This window comes from Manacus candei, unplaced genomic scaffold (assembly GCF_025592945.1).
Source record: "Manacus candei isolate 608988 ecotype Guabito, Panama unplaced genomic scaffold, ASM2559294v1 h1tg000089l, whole genome shotgun sequence".
In the NCBI taxonomy this organism is placed as follows: domain Eukaryota; kingdom Metazoa; phylum Chordata; class Aves; order Passeriformes; family Pipridae; genus Manacus; species Manacus candei.
The window spans coordinates 917,703-932,444 of record NW_026138137.1 but is presented as its reverse complement, the minus strand read 5'-3'; positions in this window follow the sequence as shown (position 1 = coordinate 932,444).

Sequence of the window (14,742 nt, the reverse complement as noted above, 5' to 3'; positions counted from 1 at the left end):
TCAGAGGAGAGAGGGACAGTTCCCCAGCACCCCTCTGGTCACCCTTACCACCAGCACAACAGGTACAGTATAGGCTCTACCACTACACTTCCCACTTGGCGGTCTCCTCTCAGACAGATGTTTTATTTATAATTTCAGTTGTCATTTTCTCAAAGCAGAGTAAACAAGATCTTGCTGGCTGTTTTCCTGCATCCTGGATCTGCTCACAAGATCTTATGCCTAGATCATTTCCCAGCTGCTTTAGGGGTTCTGCAGATTATTACACAAATATTTACTTTTCAGAAGAAGAAAGCAAGTGCATTAGACCCAAGTCTCAAAAGCTTTGCTTCTTCCAGCCTCTTCCTGTGGGAGTTTGACAGGTTGAAACAAATGAGTGTGAAGACAACACCGTGTACAGCACAGAGTGTCATTAAAAGGTCAGAGTCACACCTAAGCGCTGTGGTGCTGCAACATCCCAACAGTCAGCAGAGCACAAGGAAATGATGCATCTGGCAAATGCCATATGGAGTACCTCTCCGGCCCCAGTAGCTAAAAGCAATTTACAATGGTCTTTTGGGAAGCAGCCTCCAGCATACTGCACTTCAGTCCACGTGAGGCTTGGGCATGTGCCATCGTCTGTAGGGAGATGCCTTCTGATTGGCAGAGACATACTCCCACTGGTCCCTTTCCTTGCAGAAAAGCAGGGTCTAAAAGTTGTCAAAATCACTATGTGGCTTGGTATCTCAAGTTTAGTCTTCAAGGCAACTCGTGGTTTGAAAACAAGGTCCAAGTGCTTCCATCATTTAGGTAGCCTGAAAATGAGTACTCAGAATTTTGGAAGCGAGGAGCTGGGCACCTTTGCATCACAGAAGACAACCAGACACAAAGCCTGAAAAAGCAGGCCCCTTAAAAGCAACATGAGATTGCTCAGGCTCTGAAAAACCTCACTTTACTGACTACCTTTGAAAAATTTTGGCTAAACCGCAATTTTCACGCTGTAATCATACATCACATAAATCTGCATCTCAAAATAATACCACACAGAAAGTGTCAGTCTGGCCTGACTCCAAGGGGTACATTTAGGCATTTCTTTTCATTTAAATCATATGCAAACAAAGTGATCTCAGGTTAGTATGAATAAAGTCAATTTTTAGTATACAGTAATGGATATATGTGAAGAATGTTAGCTGGTTTTCTTTCTTAGGTAGATGCAATTATGTATTTAAAAATAGCTAATATGATTAAGTAGTTTTTATTGGCTATTAGTGGCTATGCAAATGTAGTTCTTACTATATCAATACTGTTCCAGGGCAGATTGAATTCTGCTCTGTAAGCAGTGGTGTCAGATACACGTTAATGTATTCCTCAGGTGGCAAAAGTGAGAAGTCACACGTGACTTTAGGAGTGTTCACAGTGGTTGCTCTTAGAGGATTAATTTTCAATTTGAAATATCAACAAACTTCATATGGAATGATCAAATGAAGCCCTCTCCCCCTTTTTTTTAACCTCTCTATGCTGATTAAACTACTCTTGTAAAGATATAATGTACTATTCAGTAGACTCCTCTAAATTAATTCCCTACTACATAAGGAAGAAACTTTAGGCAACCAACACTTAGTACAATAAGTAGCATATTCCAGGCCAGGATGCCTATTTCACCAAGAAACCAGTGGAAAGGATTTTGCAGTGGTATCAACAATTATATTCATGGGAACCAGCAGTGCCAGACATTTAGATTTATATAAGTCCACTGACCTGGATTTTGAAGTTTCCATCTTAACTGGAAACTTTATATGAGAATACTGGTGTACTGTATCTTAAAAATGGCACTAAAAATATCACCTCACTTTCTTCATTAAGAAGATTGTATCCCTCTTTTCTTCAAAAGTGACATTCCTGAGACCTCCCTTTCATGTCATGGTGGAACAGCAGAAAGAGCAGAGCACGGCACTGACTTCACTTCTGCCAAACAGGCTTGATGAGGTGGCATGGATTTCCCACAGAAAGCCCTGCCAAGCAATCCCTGCCCAAATCACTTGGGCTGGAAAGTCACATTGTTGTTTTGATTCCCAGCTAGATGAGAAGTACTGGAGACGAAACTTGCGCTGCCGAATTCAGTATAGAGAGACAGACCATTAGTCAGTCAGCTGTGAAATGTAAATAATTTTTGCCTTTCAGAATATCCTCCCTGATTCTGTCAAAATCCATCATGCACAACTGCTTATTCAAGCAAAAGGTAACGCAAAGTAAAAATCCGCAAACTTACAGCCTAGCAGTGAAGATCTTCATTTCAGTCTGTCATTCTTCTCATGACACTTTGTTAAAAAATACTGTTTTACCAATATCAGTCTGTCCTGAGTACTTTTGAAATAACAAAAGCTTAATCTTTTAAAAATCAGAGACCTCTGGTCTCTGTTATGAACTGTGAATTAGGAGCAACTCCACTGGTTCTGCAAGCAGGGTTACTTAATTCCTAATTGCAACAAGGAGTAATGTCTGACCCACAATCGGCAAAAAAATCAATAAAGGTCAAACCATGACCCAGACTGATGCACCAGCACAGGCATTTTTTTTGGGTGTAAAACACACACACTAGCAGGCACACCTCCCTGAACAGCCTCCAGATCTGCTTCCCAGGAGGTCAATGACCCCTCTGTGAGTCTCCCCACCGCCTCTGTAGGAGTGGGAAAGGGAGAGGAAGAACCAACTTGAGGAATGAGCTGTTGTCTGGGTCTTATTTCCCTCTTCAGATTAACAAACTGATTACGTGGAAAGTTGAATTTGATTGTATTTCAAAGATGCAAAGTGGTATGACAATGTACACTGTTGGATGCTTTCAAAGGTCCAGTCTCACTGCAGCAAAAAAGGGTGGGCCCTGAGGGAAACACTTCAGCCTCCTGTGTCAAGGACATATCCAAAAGTATTTATGAAAACCAATACTCTAAACATTTGGCTTTTCCGTCCCTGATGAGACCCCACCAGCAAGAGTATGACTGTGAATTCTTCTTTGAGATCTTTGTAAGTGGAAACTAAATTTCACAGAAGATTTAAATAAATCTCTGTAACAAAAAAATGGGGTTTGCTAAACTGAATTTGGGGTCAATTAAAAAAAAAAAAAACAAAACAGTAGCATTAGCTGAAAGTTAAAAGAGCTATAAAATCAAATTAAATGTAAAGACTGTATTATTCTATTAATAAAAGAAAATAAATATGTAGAAACACTGAGAGGCAGCTAAACAGGTTAAATGACTCCTTGGAAAGGTAGAAAATAAACCTTAACCTGAATATCTATTTAGATACTGAAGTTGTCAAAGCCAATGCTTGCCTTTAACAGGCAGATAAACTGTGCCCAGACATAATTGCAATAAGACCATCTATAGAAACAAAGAGTTTTCTGGATGTCAGGACTGAGCCTGCTTTCAGCTTTGTGTTTAGCACTTTTTATCTTTTTTGTCTTTATTTTACTTACTGGTTTGTGCCCTAGGATATCTTCCCCAGTTACTGAGAGATTCTGATGGGGGATCTTTACAGAAGCTGTCAAGCTTAATATTTTGGTCATGACAGTGCATGCTTTCTTTAATCTTATGACATAAAAAAAAAAAGCATCTACCACATTCTGTTAGCAGCAAAGAAACAGCTGTCCAGGTTAAATGTGGTTGCTGCCATCAAATTTGAGCTTTTTTTTTTCCAAAATTTTCCTCAAGGTGCACAGTATATTCATATGACCTGCCAACAAATTGAGAATGTCACTTTTAATTAAGAATACCGCTGTACTGAAGAGCCCCAGAAGATGTATGGCTACTTTTTAAACAAAGAAACAAGCAAATCAGAGCACATTTCCTTCTAGGGATTGATTAATTAATTAATTAATTAATTTTTATTAATTTTTCAGACAAATCTTACCTACTCAATGTTGTCATGTCTCCTAATGTAGAATTAAAATCAGACTTAGAACTCAAATTATATTCTTTCATCTGATAAGTCATCTCACAACTTAAAGATTTCTAGTTACCTTAAGTAAAGCCCCTTAGAATTATAAAATCACAGAATAATTTAGGTTGTTCTGTGAATTAAAGTAGCTTTCCAGCACCCCACTTTCCTTTATTTTGTGTTCATAAACTTGTTAAGACTGTATGTTAACAGATCTATTTTAGTAAGAGGTCCTAATTACAAACCCCAACATTTTTACCATTCAGATCATTAAATGCTCAAGTAATGTTGGAGTTTGGCACAGAATATCTCTTGCTACATAAAATTAAAGACTTCAGTCCTGTTGACTAACTTCCAAAAAAAAAAAAAACTATCAAAAGGAAAAACCATGTCAAATTTGTCAGTGGTGTTACAGTACCCTCTATTTGAAAGAACTTATGCTATGCAAGAAAAAGACATGGTTTCTTCCCCCCCCCCCCCCGGTGATTAGATTTGCCCTGGGAATCAGATACTTTAAAAAGAAAAATCCATCTAGATACTCCTTTTCAGCTAATATTAAACAACCAGATTACAAAATACTCTTTTTTCTGATTCCAAGACAAATTCTACATATCCAGGGATGAGGTCGTGATGTACAGGCAGCTGGACTCACAAAATTAAGGAGGGTTCTGATACAGAGTAGCTTAGAGACATTAAGGGGAATAAATGTTCCTTCTAGGTAATCTAGATAATCTTGGTCATTAGCTCCTATTTCACATGACACGTGGATCTTCCATTACACATGCCACTGGATGTACTCATCTCATTTGTCTTTTCAGGATAAGGCAGATTTGTTGTTTAATTTCTAACTTTCAGGTCAACATATGCTACACTTGATCCTCTTTTTCTGCCATTTTCCCCTTATGCAAATGCTGCTCTTTCCTCTGATTCTAAACAGTCACCTTTTGGTACCCAAGCACCATCCTGCACATAATGTAGGATGATGCAAGAGCTGCCCACCTTTAACCACAGCCTTGGGGTGTGGGAAATATTCCTCTTTTAAATTTAGAAAGACTGCATAAATCACGGAACAAAGAAACAAAGAATTTATTTGGTGCACTGGGTCCTTCTCTCACTGAGTTTTTCGGGGAGAAAGACCCCATGGGAGTACAGCTTATACATTTTATAGTTTTCCAAAATCCCACTCTTCTCAGATAAGTTTTAATGTATTCCTTTTTACCTAAAAATGTTTCTTTTCTCTGAAAAGGGGCTTTCCCTTTATCCCATTGGCCGCAAGCCATTCCCTGTCAAAGGTGATGGATCTTCCTTTGTTCTTAGCTGAAGGAGAAAAGGAACCTTGTGTACAAAATGGTCCTAAAATATTTAATTTTTAAGAATTTTCTCATTTCCCTTATCCCACCGAAAGAGACCCTGATACCCAAGTTCAGCTCTTGGAACTTGGATATCTTACAACTTCACGATACGCCTATTTATAAAAAAACCATATTTTTATTTCTCATAGGGGCTGTAAGAAGGATGGAGTCAGTGCTCCAGCACTGTCCTCAAAACCCTCAATCTCTGTATTCTGACTCAGGCAGTCAGAAAGAAAGCCCCATATTGCATCATAACACAAGTTCCCAGTTACCAAAGCATGTAAATTTTTTTTTTTAACTCTGACAAGTATATAAAAAGGCAACAGAGTCTATGAACACGTGAAAGTGCCTGATGGAGAAAGTAAAGAGGAGAGAAAGAAATTCACTTCTTGCACAAGGCTGCTGGTCTCCAGCAAAGCTGGCTCAAGCAATGTTTTGTCTGTTTCTTAGGAAGAGTGAAACTTAAAAAAAATGTTTGATGGATTGCTTTGAATACTTCAGACTACATCTAAATTTAGGGTGGAAAGTGTTTAAGGGCACCGCTCTGCAATCCCAGTTCCCTGGTCTGGATAGTACTGGAGCCAGCCACTAGTCTTGGTTTTCTACCCATGGGAACCAGGGCACAAAGAGAGGAATGAGGTTGGGGCACAACACTGTGTCTCTGTGTGTCCTCCAGGCTGGAGGCTCGGACACTTCACTGCATCCAAAGGGGTGGGTACATATCGTGCTATGCTTTCTTTGGAAAAGCACTACAGAAAGCCCAGCTTACTATCAGGCTGCTGATGTTCACACCATATCCTTCCTCCTTCTTTTACATAGTTAAGTATTCGTGGTGATCCAGTTGCTATTGCTCACCCTTCAGTGCAGGTACCAGAGTGTTTAAAACACATGAATGAGTTCTTACCCCTTCTGTTGCAGATGCCCTGCAATAACACACTCTGGAATAGTGGCATGCTCCACAAAGCAAGAAAAGACAACTAATTGTCACAACCCATGCCTATAACTTTTAATTACAATTCAATTTTAAAAATTAATCACCATTTTTTCCCTAGTTGAGATATGCAATTGCAACTAGAAATCAATCACTGTGCAAGTATCACTTATATGTAGTTTACAATTAAAAGGCCATCTACTTGTATACCTATGTCAGATTAAGGATCTTGAACCTAATCATAACAATGGTCAGCATTTTCTGTTCGGGGTTTTTTTGTTGTTGTTGGTTGTTTTGGTTTTGGTTTGTTTTTTTTTCCAAGTGTTGCACAGCCACACACTAATTAATCTTCATGACAATGAGAAACAGAAAGGCGAGATTTATTTGGAGTTGTACAAAGAATCAGATGGCAGAGTTGGGAGGAGGATTTCTGCGGAAGTGATTCTTAGCCTTGTGCTCAAATCATAGTTTCTGTTAACTTTTCACATAAAATTAATTTGCTAATTTTGCTCTATTTTTGGTTTTTTTCCCCTAGTAATTAGTATTAGCTGATGCAGTGCCTGTAATGTAGTGAATGCTTTCCAGACATAAACCTAAGAAAAATTATTTTTACAAGACTGCCTATAAAAATAAATTGCATGTCTGAAATCATTTTGGATTAGTGAGGCTGGGAGATTTTAAACATTGGTATGTGCAATGTATGCAGTAAAACTATGTAGATTGGTAACAACAAAGTTCACTTTTTTCTTTTTATTTTTTCCAGTTGCTAAATGCAGCCTGCTCTAAGCTAGTAAAATTGGAGTTTCACTGACCATGGAAAGACTTAGAATTGTGTGGTTTTCTCCTTTTCAGTCTCATCCTAATCTCATTTAATCAGAGATTTTTACCCGTGTAACAGTATAGACAAAACAAACTATCACCAAGGTCTGGCAATGAAAGTAAGAAAGGGGTTTAAGTCAACGGTTTTTACATCTCTGTTATTCTCTGATTGTTAGGAACAGTAAGGCCCATCCAAAACTAAAACTTTATTTCCTCATACTTATCAGAAATCTATATTTATAAATTCATACTATATATATATATATATGTACATGTATTTATTTATTCTATATAGTTACATTAAAATACTTCCAGATGTTTATATATTTTAATAGATAAATATAGAAAGTACTTTACAAAAACACCAGAAGTTAACTTGCTGCTTCTCTTAAGCCTATCAGATTGTGTCTGCAGCTGTCTGTTCTCTTCTGCCATCATGTGGATATTACTGAAGTGCAGAAATGCAGCAGCAGCTGGGAGAGGATGAGAGGATCCCTCTGCGCCTCCCAGGTACCCTGGCAAACTGGGGTAGCTGTCTTTTCACTCCAAAAATGTCTAGCAAGAAGCATGAAATCCAAAACGCTTCTCCACACCTTTTACAAGAGTTAAATGCACATTCATAAAATAAAATAAAATAAAATAAAATAAAATAAAATAAAATAAAATAAAATAAAATAAATCCCAGTCCCTTCCCTGAAGAGAATTTTTAGTGGAATGCAACACTCTTTGGGGTGATGATGATATTGTGGGTGTATACTCTATGGAAGCCCAGGAGCTGAACCCCTCCAGGCTGGGTTCTGCTATTCACAGGGACCATCCACATCTCCAGAGCAGCTCCTTTCTCACAGGCCATCAGAGATTAAGGGGCTGTTATACGGATATGTTCTAAATATGTTCCTTTCAGTTTAGTATATTTAATCCTATCTCCCTGTGATTATGCTACTGACAAAATATATCAAATATAAGATGTATGCAATACAGCTACTTCAAATAAAGGCTCTATTGACTTTACAACTAGTTAAATAAAGAATTATCTGTTTAGCTCCTGACTTAAACACATTCTGCAAGTTCTTACTTCTCCAGTAAATGCCAAAAAAGGATAATAACATTTTATTAATATTTTATTCCAAAATTATTTTAAAAGCCCATCACTCCAGAACTCCTGTATAATGGCATTTAAGTTGCTGCAGTTTTCCCCATAATTAGCAGGAAACAAAACTTATACATCTTTTGAATAGTGCTGAAGGAGTGTTAGTGTAGTATATAGTAGCTTCCCCCATGCATTTCAAGAGTCAGTGTCTGGGGATTTCACCCTTGTATAAACACTGGTATTCTGGGTAAGTGCATATTTTGTCTTTCTACTGAAAATAACAAAAGAGGGAAAAGTAAACTTATGTCTTTTCATTAAACAAAGGATAAAATAATGCCATAGAAAGAAGTTACAGAAGTGTGTGGTTTTTTTCCCAAGTGTGTTCTAAGTTTGCAAATAGTTAATATTTTCTTTAACACCAGTTAATCTATAAATATCTTTTTGACCTTTGGATAAAAGCAGGCTTAATACATCTGCATGTCAAACACTGCAAGTTTTACTTTGATTCACCCACTTTAAGATAAGCCATCACGTATGCCAAACAGCTGTTTTTTCTCATAACTTCTCACATAACTAAAACTTCTGCATAGTTGCAAAGCAAAAAAATGACACCAGAATCACAGAGATATATGTACATTATTCAGGACTAAATGCCTTCTGCTTACTTGCTGCAGCCAAGTATAAACCATGCAAAAGTACACTAACTTAGCTTCTAAAAGCGAATGTTTTTTCTGAGTGTTTCACACCAGTAGTAAACACTCTATCTTCGTATTTTTCCTCCTTCACTGAGTGTCTGAAATATATAGCAAAAATTACACAACTTTTATTCAGGGTGGTAAATACAATTTGAATAACTGTCTCCATTACAGAGACTACTTTCTATGACAGATTATTCAATATAAGATTTTAATGTTAAATAATTTGCTGTAAAATTCTCACACTATATAGCAAAGCCCTCTATTCTTACACATCTACAAGCACTTTGTAAACATTAACACTTGATCATTAACTTTATAAAAATGTTAATATTTTAACTGTCCTTAAAATTACACAGGTATCTCTTCAGGAAAAGAAGACTCTTGGAATTTTACGCACTTCCAATTTGAGCATTGCAGTACCTAAATATTCAGTGGCTGGAGTCAGAAGTTGATTTTAAAGAGCCAAAGGCTGATCTGTACAGTCAATGGGAAGAGTCAAGTTCTTCCAAGGTCAATGTTCAATGACTGAAAAGAATTAGGACCCTCTAAGGGGTATCTGACAAAAATTGCTTACAGCTAGAAAACAGGAAATGTTTGCAAGAAATCAGAAGGAAAACAGTATAGAGAACACAAATGTTGTGTTAACTGGGGAAGGGCAGCTAGGAAATTATTTGCATGGTCTAGAGAGATGTAGTAGAAGTAGGAATTGCCAGAAGCAGCCTCACCAGAGAGATAACACTTGGGCCCTACTCATTGCCAAGATCTTAGTTCATGCATTTTACATATGATCAGCATTATATAAAAGATACAGTGACTAAGAAACACAAAAATAACTATTGAAAGAGGAAACATAAGTCCAAGCCTTCCCTCAAAAGAAGGCTGCAGTCAGTTAGTTCATTTTTATTCCTTTTACTTCACATTTCTTGTGTTTGAGGTTACACCATGGCGCAATTTTAACGGGAAAGTTGTCCTGTGAAGCCTTTTCCATAATCTGGTGATTTGGGCAGGCTCCTGCAATCCCCACCACATGGAGACTGGCCTTTCAGCTTGCTGTGTTGGTCTGTGGCACTGCAAACCCACAAGGTCCTTATGGAAAGGCAGGCAGAGGTGTCTCCTCCTCTCCGCTCATGGAGAGAAAGCAGCAGCAGCTGTCCTGTGTTTCACTGGATTCAAGCACCTGCTGTGTGTTACAATGCTATGAGCATGATGGAAAAATATAGGCACCTCCTAGCTGGAATCACAGCAGGTTTAAGTGTGAGTGAGGCACTTATTTACCCAGAGGACTGTTTCTGCAATCACTGACATGCCCAACCCTGCAGTCCAAAATGTGAGTGTCCAGGACATTGGAGGATCTCTGAAAGGTAGGCTACTAGAGCCCTTTGTGTATTTCAGACAAGAACTGCTGTGGGCAGCCTCTTTTGTTCCCATCTAAAGTGATTTGTCCCTGTTGTAGGAGTTAATGTGTTTGTCTCGCTCCTGAATGTCATTATCCTGCTTTGCTTACCAGGCTTGATGCCCTCTTCATCTTTCCTACTCCAGTTTAGTTTTCCATGATGTCAACAGATTGAAGGGAAGCTGCTCTGTTGATCCCCTCATTCCAGTACTGAATAAATAAGTGAAACTTGCTAATGCTACATTATTATTATTTCTCAAGTTCCCAGAGCTATGGAAAGTTCTGACAGCTCATGCAGAGTACGAGGCTGTTAGTACTTATCTTTCAATAAAATACACTAATGAGAAAATTTCTCATCAGATCTCAACAAGAGTGTTTTGTTCCTTATAATGTAATGTTGACATATTTGGGTGCTGCTGTTCTGGGCCTGGATGTCAAAACGTATTAGACTTGTACATTGTATTCATGAATTTGGTTGGTAAAAATAAATTAACACTTACCCTCTGTGGTTCCAGTTGTTTATTGGGTATTTTCAATTCCACTGATGGCATGTTCACAAGCAAACATCTGGGAAAATACTGGAATAGATTAGGTGAGGTCATCTCCCTTATCTGAAATCACCAGGTATCTCAAAATCCAGGGAAATTGAGAAGCATACTTGAAAACAGACCAAGTTCATCTACAGGTTCCTATCCTAAGTCTTCTTTAATTTATTAAATACCTGGAAAAGCAATGCCTTCAGCTATCTCACTAACTATATAGATTTTAAAAGGATTTAGTCTGAGTTTAAACTGGCAACTATGAACATTCTAGTCCCCATCACAAATTTCACGTCAGAGTTTTCCCGTCTTTTCAGCCTGGGCAGTAACCCTGAAGGGGTTGGGCACACAAAGCTTGTCTCAAGCATATCTGTAACATACAGACAACCCTTCACAAACACAGAGAGGACATACCATATCGTCAGACATGTATGTGGTAACCTAAGCAGGGATCTACTCTAGCTGACAATAATGAACCCTGACGGTGAAGCAGCAGTTATTTTTGTCCTAAATGACAAACTGCCATGTTCGGTTATCCAGAAGTTTAAGGCCTGACACACTCTATTTCTTCTAATGGAAACAGTTTAAAATGAAAAGACAAGTTAACATATGCCAGTAGGAATGGATAGCAAGCTGTATTTCCCCAGGTAGCCAAGAACTAAATACCAGTGATTTTTCTAACCATGTCGGGTTTTATTGGTTCATTTTATTTCAAGGTGTGCTTAAACTTCAAACAAGCACTTGAATTAGCATTCCAGTATCCCCTCAGCTGGCCACTTTTCCCAGGAGAAGGTAGACAAAGACTAGACTATCACAAGTAATTACTCCTACCTAAGCACCTAAGCAGACATTCTACCAAAAGAGTGACAACCACCATTTTGGTCAAAGAGAAGAGATGGTGAAAGCTAACACCTTGTTGCTTCTCTCTCTGTTAGGAATGGGTAGCTGTGAAGTAATGTAGATTAGCAACATCCCTTTAGATGAGCCTCACAATCCAATATGATTACCTTTTCCTAGGGGTAATTCCATTTAGTATTTAGCTCTGAATCAGCCTTTCACCCCTTGTCTAGTATTTTATATTTCCAGTGCTGTAAGGCAATGTCTGCATTTTTACTCTGTTTTTATGCCGTGTTTGAACCACGATTAGGATTCCTACAGCAGGTGTTGCTACCAAACATGCACACCCAGATATTCAAAGTGCCCCTTCCAGTGGCTTCTCTGTCAGACTCATATTTCCAAAATTCAGCACACAGGCAAGGATTTGGCCTAGAGGCTTAAATTCCATGCAGTGTTATAAACCATGGGAGACTATATGTCCTGGTTCATCTTTAAAGGCTCATGCTTTTAATGGAATTTTATCTTCCCAGACATTGTGAAATCCATTAAAATGAAAAATACTTCTTTTGGGTTCCTGGAAGTAATTAATTCATTTATACTTAAAATAAAGGACAGATATTGTAGTAACTGTAACTGTCAGAAAAGAGGACATATTAGAAAGGCTTAGGAAATACAGGCTGAGTTCCTGACAGGCAGCTGAGGAGCTGCAGGGAATTAATGGTGCTGGGGATATTAAGTTCTTTTGTACCATATTAGCAAGAACCAAGGACCCTGAAGTGAGGTTTAATGACAGGATTAAAACTTTACAAAGCTTCACAATTTCCTTTCCAAAACTGCCTAAGTATTTGAGTAAGAGGAGACTATGACTTAATTACACAAAGGTGAAGTAAGTATTGCTACACTTGCCGAAACCAAAACGGTTTTTTTGCAAACATACTATAAATGAGTGAAGCATCAGGGACTAGATGGGCAGTCTTCAGACAGATGGCCAAAATTAAATGCATACATGTGAGAAAGTATTAAATGTTGTTGGCGTGTTTGCGCTGCAGGCAGAAAAACAAAACATTCAGTTGAGCTCTTTATGATATAGTCCACCTTTACTAGACACACAATTACAGCGTCCAAAGGGGGGCTACAAAGATGGGGAAGGGTCTAGAGGGGAAGCTGTATGAGGAGTGGCTGAGGTTACCTGATCTGTTCAGCCTGGAGAAGAGGAGACTGAGGGGAGACCTCACTGGAGTCCTACAACTTCAGCTTCCTCACAAGGGGAAGTAGAGGGGCAGGCACTGATCTCATCTCTGTGGTGACCAGTGACAGAGCCTGGGGGAATGGCACGAGGTTGTGTCAGGGGAGGTTTAGGTTGGATATTAGGAAAAGGTTCTACCCAGACAAGCAGTTGGTTACCAGCTCCCCAGGTAGGTGGTCACAGCACCAAGCCAACAGAGTTCAAGAAGCATTTGGACAATGCTCTCAGGCACATGGTGGGATTCTTGGGGTTGTCCTGTGCAGAGCCAGAAGCTGGATTCAGTGACCCTTGTGGGCACCTTCTAACTCAAGATATTCTATGATTCTATGAATGAAGTTGCAAAAAAAATTATGCAGATGCAAAGAAAAAATCAGTCATACACTGTAATAAAAGACTAATCATACTGTTCACACTAAACATCCATATCAGTAATGATTTAACTGATTTCATCAAATCTTTAGGTAGTATGAACATAACCCACATGAGAACCTAAATGGAGCATGACAAATCACCGAAGATACAGTAACTACCTTGAATATAAGAGATTCCTGTAGGCATCATCTTCTGAATCTCTGTATCACAGAGTCCACAAAAGTGTAGGTTCTGCAAATGGATGAACGAGGTAGGCCAGGAATATTGCATGGTCAAAACACAAGTCCTTGTGTCAGGATCTAAGTCTTCAAGTGGTGGTATTGGGGTTTTTTGTTTTCTTTTTTTTTTTTTTTATTTATAACAGAAGTGGTAAATTCTGTCTATTCAGGTCACAGTTTTCAGAAACTCTTGAAATGTTGCCTTTTGCAAGCTCTACACACAACCATACTTAACCATAAGATTTCCTCACTGGAACACTAAAGTATCTTTCCATCTTCCTATCATAAAATCATATGATTCTATGGGTTGGGTTGGAATGGACATTAAGGTCATCTCATTCCAACCTCCCTTCCATGGGTTAAGGCACCTTTCACTAGACCAGGTTGCTCCAAGGCCCATCCAGCCTGGCCTTGAACATTTCCACAGATAGGGCATCCACAACTTCTCTGTTCCAGTGCCTCACCACCCACAGTAAAGAATTTGCTTATGTCCTTTGTGCTCTGGGATTCCTTTAAAAATATATTAATTTTCAATTTTGCATTTTTAAGGAAAAAAGTGTTTTTCTTCATTTTCTAGATGCCAGTGCCATTGGCTCTGTATGTAGGACTTCTGGTTCTATCTATAGATATTCTGGACTAGAACAATTAGAGACAGTGCTAAGGTATAAGTATGCTGAAGTATAATACACATCCTTTGCACATGTGACAGCATCTGAGTTGGTAGCTCTGAGTTTCTGGTTGTTTGTATTTATTTCCAGTGTCTGGATCTGTATACATTTTGCTGGAGGGACACAATAATATGGCAGTTCTGAATCTGAAAATAGCTTTACTAGATTTTGTATTGGATTTTTACATTTAAAGTGACTGAGATTCTCTATTGCATAACCCTCATATTCATGTTTGCTAGCTGGGTATTAACCGAATAACTTAACGCCTTCCAATTGCAATATATGTGCATTAACAATATTAATTTTAGAAAAAGAACACATCTTCTAAATGCACTATTTATCTTAAAGATGAGCCAAAGTCACAACATTTGTATCCAGATCTCAATTTCCCTATTTTTCAGGTGATGCAAGTGTACTGCTGGCTTTTAACTAACATCCCATTTAAATAGCCTTTGCATTTCTGTATAAATCCCTTGTTTATCTCTAGTAAGAAAAAATAAATATCTAGGATTCAAGTGCCTTTTTTTTAGGGATTCCTCAAAGAAGAATAAAGAATAAATTTTTATGAGATAGTGTGGCTGTGAGGAGCAGGTGTTTGGAATGCATGCAGAAGGATTCACTTGCTGTCAGTATGTTTAAAGCTGGAGAAGCTGGCCAGCACAGTTCTTTT